At 42.4% G+C, this 9,970-nt stretch overlaps 1 pseudogene; it reads left to right on the top strand.

The window, feature by feature from the left end:
• The first annotated feature begins 1,044 nt into the window (after positions 1-1,044).
• Positions 1,045-2,066, top strand: LOC142846875 (glyceraldehyde-3-phosphate dehydrogenase pseudogene; annotated as a pseudogene).
• The last annotated feature ends 7,904 nt before the right edge of the window (positions 2,067-9,970 follow it).

Here is a 9,970-nt window from a genome sequence, read left to right as displayed (position 1 = left end):
CTTGAAATTCTCCTGTATTTGTTGTCACTTAAAGTCTGTATAACATCATTCTGGGCCCTTCTGTATTTTGAAAACTCAGATGTGATTCTAGTTCCGCCTTTATATGTTTCTCAAGGTTTTTTTTTTCCACTTGAAATTTTAATATTCTTTCTTTGTGCTGAAAGTTTATTGTTTTGATTATTATGTGCCAAGGGCACTTTCTTTTCTGGAATTGTCTATTTGCTGTTCTGTATGTCTCTTTATTTTATTTAAGTTAGGAAAATTTTCTTCTGTGATCTTTTTGAAAATATTTTCTATGTCCTTGATCCAGATTTCTTGTCCTTTCTTCATTCTTATTACTCATAGATTTGCTATCTTCCTGGTGTCCCAACTTTCCTTGATGTTCTGTGCTTGGATTTTGTTTTTTTGTTTTGTTTTTGTTTTCTAGATTTATCACTTTGTTTGAGTGATATGTCCATTTCTTCTATATTGTCTCCAAGGCCTGAGATTCTCTCTTTTGTATTCACTTGGTGTGACTTGCCTCTGTGGTAACTGTTCAAGTTTCTAAATTTTTCATTTACAGATTCCCCTTAATTTGGCTTTTCTTCATTGTTTGCAGTTCCACTTTCCAGTCTCATCTGTTTTATTCATTTCCTTTCACTGTTTTTGTAGATTCCCTTATGAGATTTATTAATTTCTTCTATAAGATCTCTATCATATTAATAAAGGCTATTTTCAAGTCTTTATTGTGTGCTTCAGCTATATGTCAATTATCTGATCCTACTGTGGTGGGTTCCCTTGACTCTAGTGGACATGTATTGTTCTGGCTGTTATCAATTATGCTTTTATGATAGCATCTAGGCATCAGAGTTTCTAGGTACTTGTAGCTGGTCTTAGCTTTGTTGGGTAAGTGCTTGATCCTTGGTTTGTTACCCTTCTCTGGTTCTTAGGAGGGTGTGGAGACTGTGCTCTATTTGGTGCCAAATTTTTCTGTGCGCTCTCTGCTCCTCCCTGTTCTAGAGACAGCCGCTTCTTTTTGTGCAGTGCCATCCTCGTTCCAGAGACATGATGATGAAGGTCGGAGTGAACAGATTTGGCCGTATTGGATGCCTGGTTACCAGGGCTGCCTTCACTTCTGGCAAAGTGGATGTTATTGCCATCAGTGACCCTTTCATCGACCTCAACTACATGGTCTACATGTTCCAGTATGACTCCACCCATGGCAAGTTCAAAGACACAGTTAAGGCTGAGAATGGGAAGCTTGTCATCAACGGGAAGGCCATCACCATCTTCCAGGAGCGAGCATCCCGCCAACATCAAATGGGGGAATGCCAGCGCCGAGTATGTTGTGGAGTCCACCGGTGTCTTCACCACCATGGAGAAGGCTGGGGCCCACTTGAAGGGTGGGGCCAAAAGGGTCATCATCTCTGCCCCTTCTGCTGATGCCCCCATGTTTGTGATGGGTGTGAACCATGACAAGTATGACAATTCCCTCAAGATTGTCAGCAAGGCTTCCTGCACCACCAACTGCTTAGTCCCCTTGGCCAAGGTCATCCATGACAACTTTGGCATCATGGAAAGACTTATGACCACAGTCCATGCCATCACAGCCACCCAGAAGACTGTGGATGGCCCCTCTGGGAAGCTGTGGCGAGATGGCAGTGGCACTGCCCAGAACATCATCCCTGCGTCCACTGGTGCTGCCAAGGCTGTGGGCAAAGTCATCCCAGAGCTGAACGGGAAGCTCACGGGCATGGCCTTCCACGTTCCTACCCCCTAATGTATCCATTGTGGATCTGACATGCCGCCTGGAGAAAGCTGCCACATATGACTACATCAAGAAGGTGGTGAAGCAGGCATCCGAGGGCCCACTAAAGGGCATCCTGGGCTACACTGAGGACCAGGTTGTCTCCTGTGACTTTAACAGTGACTCCCACTCTTCCACCTTCGATGCTGGGGCTGGCATTGCTCTCAATGACAACTTTGTAAAGCTCATTTCCTGGTACGACAATGAATTCGGCTACAGCAACAGAGTGGTGGACCTCATTGCCTACATGACCTCCAAGGAGTAAGAAGCCTGCCCTGGACCACCCATCCCAGCAAGGACACAGCAAGAGAGAAGCCCTCGGCTGCTCAGCAGTCCCTGTCCACACCAACACTTGACACTCACAGTTTCCATCCCAGACCCCCAGAATAGCAGGAAGGGGGTTAGGGAGCCCCACTCTCTTGAATACCATCAATAAAGTTCATTGCACCCCTCAAAAAAATTTTCTGTGATCCTACTCCATGTGGCCACTTGTGGGTTCCATGAAAAAGTATTTCTAGGTTTTGGGGGCTGACACTAAAGAATGGGGAATGGCAGGAGAGTGGTGGCTGAGAAGCCCACAGGAGAGAAGTAAACAGGGTTTTCCAAAAGAATCTGCTTAGTCTCCTGGGAATAGTGGCAAAGACTGAGGAGAGGTAGTATACACAAACCAGAGGTGTTCTATACAGAGCTGTGAATGAGACTGGGGGATTGAATATGGAAGAAAGGAAAGAGAGTGATGTTATGAAGCTTACTGTCCTGCTTTGAGGTACTACTTGATGGTGTTGGGTGATGAGATAACAAAGTGTGTTGGGATAATGGATGCAGAAAGATCTGTGTGATCTTCTGGAGATGGGCCTATAGAAGAGGCCATACCAGGTGTCAGCTACAGAACTGGGACTGAGACTAGAGTATTGAGTTTGCAGGGAAGAAGAGAGAGGTGAAGATCTGCAGACAGCCTACCTGCTTTCTTGGCCAGAGTAAAGATCTGCTCTGCTACAGGGCTAGTCATGAGACTGGGAGCATGGAATTTGAGGAGAGGAAGAAGTGGTGAAGAGCTGCAGATAGTCTACCATCTTCCCTGGCTGGAGTACCAGTACCAATTTTCCCTACTGTTCAATTAATATATGTTGGGATAGGAGAAACTACAGGGACATATACAAAGTAAATATTAACTGATGTGGATTTTATGTTATAGAAAACAAATTAATTTGTAAATGAATATTGCAGAAAGTCTATGGAATTTTGCTTGAGAACTGTTGACTCTTTTTGTACCTGGGCAAAGCTTGCTTTATTTCTAAAATTTAATTAGCTAACGATGAATAATAAGAGGGATTTTTTTTGGAATGTGAGATTTCACTTCTATAACTGATAAGCAAACATCCATTGACCTTTTTGTCAACTATATGTCAACTATGCAAACCAATAGCTTTAGGGAAATGAAATATGTCTTATTAGATGACATTTGATGTTTGTGTATAAACAAAACCTTTCCAGTGAAACAACATATTCAATGATGTTTCCTCAATGTTGTGTTTTCAAAGCATACATAATCATAATTCTGTAGATGTCTTTTCTTCAGAAATGAGTCCACAAGTCATCCATCACACAGAATGACCTTTGTAGGCTTTTCAGCATGCTCATTCTAAATATATTTTCCCCTTAGAGGTCATATAAGTGGTTCACCAGGAGGTGTTGAAGAGGGAAAGTGAAATCAGTTTATCCATTTGTCTCAGATACAGCACACATTCTTGGAGGTAAATGACCTAAACCCAAGATTGTCCCAAGACTGAAAAGAAAGGTGAACCATGGATAATTCCTAAAATTTCCTTCATATGTCACACCTTAGTTACAGTTGTCATCACACACTATTTCATAAAGAAAAAGTTCATATTACAGTGACTTCTTCAGGGTGCCTCTTGGTGCTCTGTAATGTTAAAAATACCATCAAAGGTTACCTTGAAAAATATGTATGTTAAGTTTATCCCAACATAAGTTTTTCCAGTCAAATATCTCCCTAAATTTCAGAAAGTTTGTTAGACTCTAAAGCATAAAAGGTGTGGTTGCTCTTTGCTCATTCATACTGAAAGCCAATTCTGGCTGAGAGTCAGTTCGCCTTTGCCATAACAAAACATCTGAGGTCATCAACTTACAAGAAGGACATAATGAGTTGGGGTAGTGGTTTTAATGGTTGTAGACCCTACTCACATGGATGCACTTTTTAAGCTAATGATAGGGCCTGTGAGATGGAGCTAATTCACTTCCGCCTCTTATGGCAGACAGGAAGCAAAGACAATATTCAAGGAGGCACTGGGATGTTCTACTATATGTCTCAAAGACGTGCTGCTATTGGCAGTACAGGATGACAAGAAAACTTGGCTATTGTAGGCCCTTGAGGTATATTTAGGGCTCTGTGATAATTACTGGCTTTCCTCTTATATCTAGATATAAAACATCGCAACAACTGTAAAAACAAGTTTGAAGGATCAGAAGAAAATACTTTTGAGCTTTTAGTGGTAACTTCCCAATGGCCCCAAAGGAGTGTATCTCAGAAATTATTTCCAGAAGTGGTTTCCCTTAGGTCATGTCTAGTAAAACAAAAGGTCCGTGAGCAGGACTAGGGAACAAGAGGAGGACTCCTCGATTCCTCATTAAGCTATGTTTCCATTTAAAACCTGTCAACCAAGTTCCATTTTCAACACTCAGCTAAAAGATGAATGTAGCCTTTCTGCTGTTCTCTCTCACCCTTTCCAAGGTGACTCATTAATTTGGAGGCTGAAAAAAACATTGTGTTGCAATTTCTAATGGGACAGATTTGTACATGAGTGATATGAGGGAAAAATACTTTCAAAGACACAAGTTTGTGAAGGCAGAAAAGTCAGAAAGTAAGCAGGGGGAACTGGAGAAACCTCACCTGTCCCAGGAGTGCTGAGATTCCAGATGTTGTCTGTGTTACTCCACGATAGCCAGATCTGTGACTGGCAGATAAACAAAATGTAGACATTGTTACACATTACACTATGTCACCTATTATTGGCTCATCACTAATAATTATTATTCATCTTAGTGAGGGATCTCTAAGATGTTCATTCATTCCTTCTTATTTATAACGTATCATTCTACCCTTTCTAGATTCCTTTTAAGTAGAGATTATATTTGATGGAGGTGGGTCATCTGTCTATCTGTTGCTTTCATTGGTAAATTAATAAAGAAACTGCTTGGCCTTTAATAGGACAGCAGCTTAGATAGGCAGAGTAGACAGAACTGAATGCTTGGAGAAAGAAGGCAATGAGGCAGTCACCATGATTCTCCTCTTTGACACAGATGCAGGTTAAGATCTTTCCTGGTCTCTGTCTCTATCTCCATCCATCATCAGATGAAGGTTCTAAGGTGATATGCAAGATATTTGTCAGTATTGCTATAGGATAGGGTCATTTCAGGTTCCCTATCCTCAGCTGCCCAAGGAACTAACTGGGGACATCACCTTGGGCTCCTGCGAAAGACGAGGGCTGATGAGAAGCCAAGGACAATAACACTGGGTTTTGATCCTACTTCATGTTCTGGCTTTGTGGGAGCCTAGCCAGTTTGGATGTTCACCTTCCTAGACAGGGACGGAGGGGGGAGGACCTTGGACTTTCCACAGGGCAGGGAATCCTGACTGCTCTTTGGACTGGAGAGGGAGGGGGAAAGGAGTGGGGGGAGGGGGAGAAGGGTGGGAGGAGGGGGAGAGAAATGGGAGGCTGGTAGGAGGCGGAAACTTTTTTGTTTTCTCTTTTTCTCAATAAAAAAATTTTTTAAAAAAAAAGATCTTTCCTGGTAAGCTACCACTCCGTGGTGCTACACAGATTATTAGAAATGGGTTAATCAAGATGTGATAATTAGGCAGTAAGAGGCTAGAGCTAATGGACCAAGCAGTGTTTAAAAAAATACAATTTGTGTGTTGTTATTTTGGGTAAAGCTAGCTGTGCGGGCGGCCGAGTGCATATATTAAGTTATTGTCAATAATATGACCTAAACAAAGAGACAATAAAATTTTCATCAAGACAGTATCACAGGTTTTATTTAAAAGAATGTGTTGGACATGTTGGACATATAGGTTTCATATATACTGAACTACATTAGGTGTAAAGCTAAAGGTTTTGTAATATTACACATTAATATGAGGGTCTGACTGGTGATTCCAGAGGCCATGTAACATCTGAGCACAGCAGCACATGCCTCAACACTCGCCACCCCAGCACTCACAGGATGAGAGCAGAGATCAGCAGATCCATGGAAGCTTGTAAACTAGCAAGCTGGGCTGTTGTGGTCAAACTCTAGGCTAATGAGAGACCCTACACCCAAGGTTTTCTTCGGACCTTCAAATAGGTGCTTTGCACACATGAACCTACAACCAAATCCACCCACACAAATACCATGCATTAGTATTCATACTTATTCAAAATATGCATGGATGCAATTTTGTGTGTGCAAATGCACACCCACACCCATACCCAAACACAAGAATAAATAAAATAAATTATTATTGAAGTGTTGATGATGGCCTGATGGTCAGCTGCTACACATCTCCTGGCCTGCAGTCTGATGATAAACATTCCTGATGTCCTCTCACACATCAGAGATATTGGAATAATTTCAGCCTTTTCTCTAGCAAGGCTGCTATTTGTTACAAATTATTGTTAATTTAGAAAAATAATCTAAATTTAAAGCATTTGTGATAGTAACTAGAGGATAATTTAGGTTGCTGGTATGCTTTATTGAAACACATAATGAAATCACTTTTATATCCCATGTACTAATTTATTCATGAACTTTGTTATGAGAAATATTGCCTTATCAAATATAAATGTGTGATGCTAACTTCACAGGTTTTCTTAAATCCTATACGGAAAAACCTGTCAAATATTCAAGATAAATTCAAATATGCTAGTATAAAATAAAACTTGTACCTTCACAGAAAACAGCAACAAATATGTTGTGCCTCACCACACTCTTCCAAAAAGACACATTTGTACCTCAATTGTGTTAGTAATAACCAATTCTGTCATGTCAACACATGGTCAAAAACAGATAATTGTCCAGAGGCAGACAGATCTCTGAGTTCAAGCCCAGCCTGCCTGGGTCTACAGTACTAGTGCCAGGACTGCCAAGTCTACACAGAGAAACACTATCTCAAAGAAAGAAAAGCAAAATGAAACAAAAGACCAGATAATTCTCATGCTGGTGATTTATCAGGGACATGTAGGCAGAAACTGTGTTTTAGTTTCTCAGTTACTCAGACCCAAATAATGACACAGAAACTATATTAATTACAACACTGTTTGGTCAAGGGCTGATGCATGTTCCTAGTTAGCTCTCACATCTTAAACTAACCCATTTCTGTTAATCTGTGTATTACCACAAGGCTGTGTCTTACTGGTAAGATTCTGGCATACATCTCCTGAGCAGCTACATGGGATCTGTCTGATTATGCCTTCTTTCTCCCTGCATTCAGTTTAGCTTTCTTGCCCTGCCATAGGCCAAATCAGTTTCTTTATTAATCAATGATAATAGAACATATTCACAGTATAGAGAGGAGAATTTTACATCAGGGATAATTAGACCTTCCATTTCCCTTTATATTTTATTTTTCTGACCATAAGGAAACCCATAAGTTAGCTTTTCGCATACTATATTTTAAACCGAACTTTTCTCCCTCTGCTGTCCAAAGGAACTGAGTACCTGGTACATGTCTATGTCTGAGTCCAGCATGGAAAGCTGGACCTCCTCATGAAATTGAACTGGAAGCTTTCCCTGCAGCAGGAAACCACTTCGGTCCCATGTGTTTCCTGTCTCCGGTGGTTTACATTTCTTTGCTTAGATTCAGATCACCATGAAAATACTTCTAATGAGATTACTGCTATGAGTTCTCTGGAATGTTCTCCTTTTGGTGCTAAATTCTTTTCAGTAAACTTTTGTATTCTACAGCTGTGTTCACAGGGTAAGGGTCTGATTAGGAAGACTAGAGTTTCCCTCCCTCTTTGCGTCACACTCTACCAGCCTCTGCTCTGCACTGTTCACACCCCTGTAAACATCACACTGTCAGCCTCTGCTCTGCACGGTTCACACCCCTGTAAACATCACTCTGTCAGCCTCTGCTCTGCACTGTTCACACCCCTGTAAACATCACTCTGTCAGCCTCTGCTCTGCACTGTTCACACCCCTGAAAACATCACTCTACCAGCCTCTGCTCTGCACTGTTCATACCCCTGTAAACATCACTCTGTCAGCCTCTGCTCTGCACTGTTCACACCCTGTAAACATCACTCTATCAACCTCTGCTCTGCACTGTTCACACCCCTGTAAACATCACTCTGTCAGCCTCTGCTCTGCACTGTTCACACCCCTGTAAACATCACTCTGTCAGCCTCTGCTCTGCACTGTTCACACCCCTGTAAACATCACTCTGTCAGCCTCTGCTCTGCACTGTTCTCACCCCTGTAAACATCACTCTGTCAGCCTCTGCTCTGCACCGTTCACACCCCTGAAAACATCACTCTACCAGCCTCTGCTCTGCACGGTTCACACCCCTGTAAACATCACTCTGTCAGCCTCTGCTCTGCACTATTCACACCCCTGTAACCATCACTCTATCAGCCTCTGCTCTGCACTATTCTCACCCCTGTAAACATCACTCTACCAGCCTCTGCTCTGCACTGTTCACACCTCTGTAAACATCACACTGTCAGCCTCTGCTCTGCACTGTTCACACCCCTGTAAACATCACTCTGTCAGCCTCTGCTCTGCACTGTTCACACCCCTGTAAACATCACTCTACCAGCCTCTGCTCTGCATTGTTCACACCCCTGTAAACATCACTCTGTCAGCCTCTGCTCTGCACTGTTCACACCCCTGTAAACATCACTCTACCAGCCTCTGCTCTGCACTGTTCACACCCCTGTAAACATCACTCTGTCAGCCTCTGCTCTGCACTGTTCACACCCCTGTAAACATCACTCTGTCAGCCTCTGCTCTGCACTGTTCACACCCCTGTAAACATCACTCTACCAGCCTCTGCTCTGCACTGTTCACACCCCTGTAAACATCACTCTGTCAGCCTCTGCTCTGCACTGTTCACACCCCTGTAAACATCACTCTACCAGCCTCTGCTCTGCACTGTTCACACCCCTGTAAACATCACTCTACCAGCCTCTGCTCTGCACTGTTCACACCCCTGTAAGCATCACACTCTGTCAGCTTCTGCTCTGCACTGTTCACACCCCTGTAAATATCACACTCTATCAGGTTCTGCTCTGCACTATTCACACCCCTGTAAACATCACTCTGTCAGCCTCTGCTCTGCACTGTTCACACCCCTGTAACCATCACTCTATCAGCCTCTGCTCTGCACGGTTCACACCCCTGTAAACATCACTCTGTCAGCCTCTGCACTGCACTATTCTCACCCCTGTAAACATCACTCTGTCAGCCTCTGCTCTGCACTGTTCACACCCCTGTAAACATCACTCTGTCAGCCTCTGCTCTGCACTGTTCACACCCCTGTAAACTTCACACTGTCAGCCTCTGCTCTGCACTATTCACACCCCTGTAAACATCTCACTCTACCAGCCTCTGTTCTGCATTATCCACACCGCTATAAATACCGTCCCTGCCAGATTCTCCCTGCGCTGTTTATATCCTGTAAAAATCACACTCCACCAGTTTCTGCTCTGTGTTGCTCACATCCACCCCATGTAAACTTGACCTATTTGATGACAGGAATAACTGCTCTTAACCCAGCTTCTTGAACACCTGAAATAAATATGGAATTGCTTTACTATCACTTCTTATTGATTCTATCAGCTCTGTCTCATCCGGGCTCCCTCACTTCATTGCTTGTCCCTTTCTACCTGAGGTGGTAAAGCCTTACTGATGTCAGAGCATGAATTTTATACTATAGATGTTGAAATGCTTTTATTTATTTTTTAAAAATCATTCAGATTAGTCATAGGGTTCAACTAATTTATAAACATGTATGTGTTTCATTAAAAAATTAAATATCCTCAAACATCAACACATTTAGTTGGTATAAATTCCTAATGAAAAGTAAGACTGGAGTGAATATAGGGGACTAGGGATGTCAAAATGTCTAGATTCTTAAGCTTGATTTGTTGATTAAGAAAATAATATTATTTAGTAAAAAGCCAC

This window comes from Microtus pennsylvanicus, chromosome 3 (genome assembly GCF_037038515.1).
Source record: "Microtus pennsylvanicus isolate mMicPen1 chromosome 3, mMicPen1.hap1, whole genome shotgun sequence".
NCBI classification, from domain to species: domain Eukaryota; kingdom Metazoa; phylum Chordata; class Mammalia; order Rodentia; family Cricetidae; genus Microtus; species Microtus pennsylvanicus.
The sequence above is the reverse complement of the archived record's forward strand: the minus strand, read 5'-3'. Positions and strand labels throughout refer to the sequence as shown.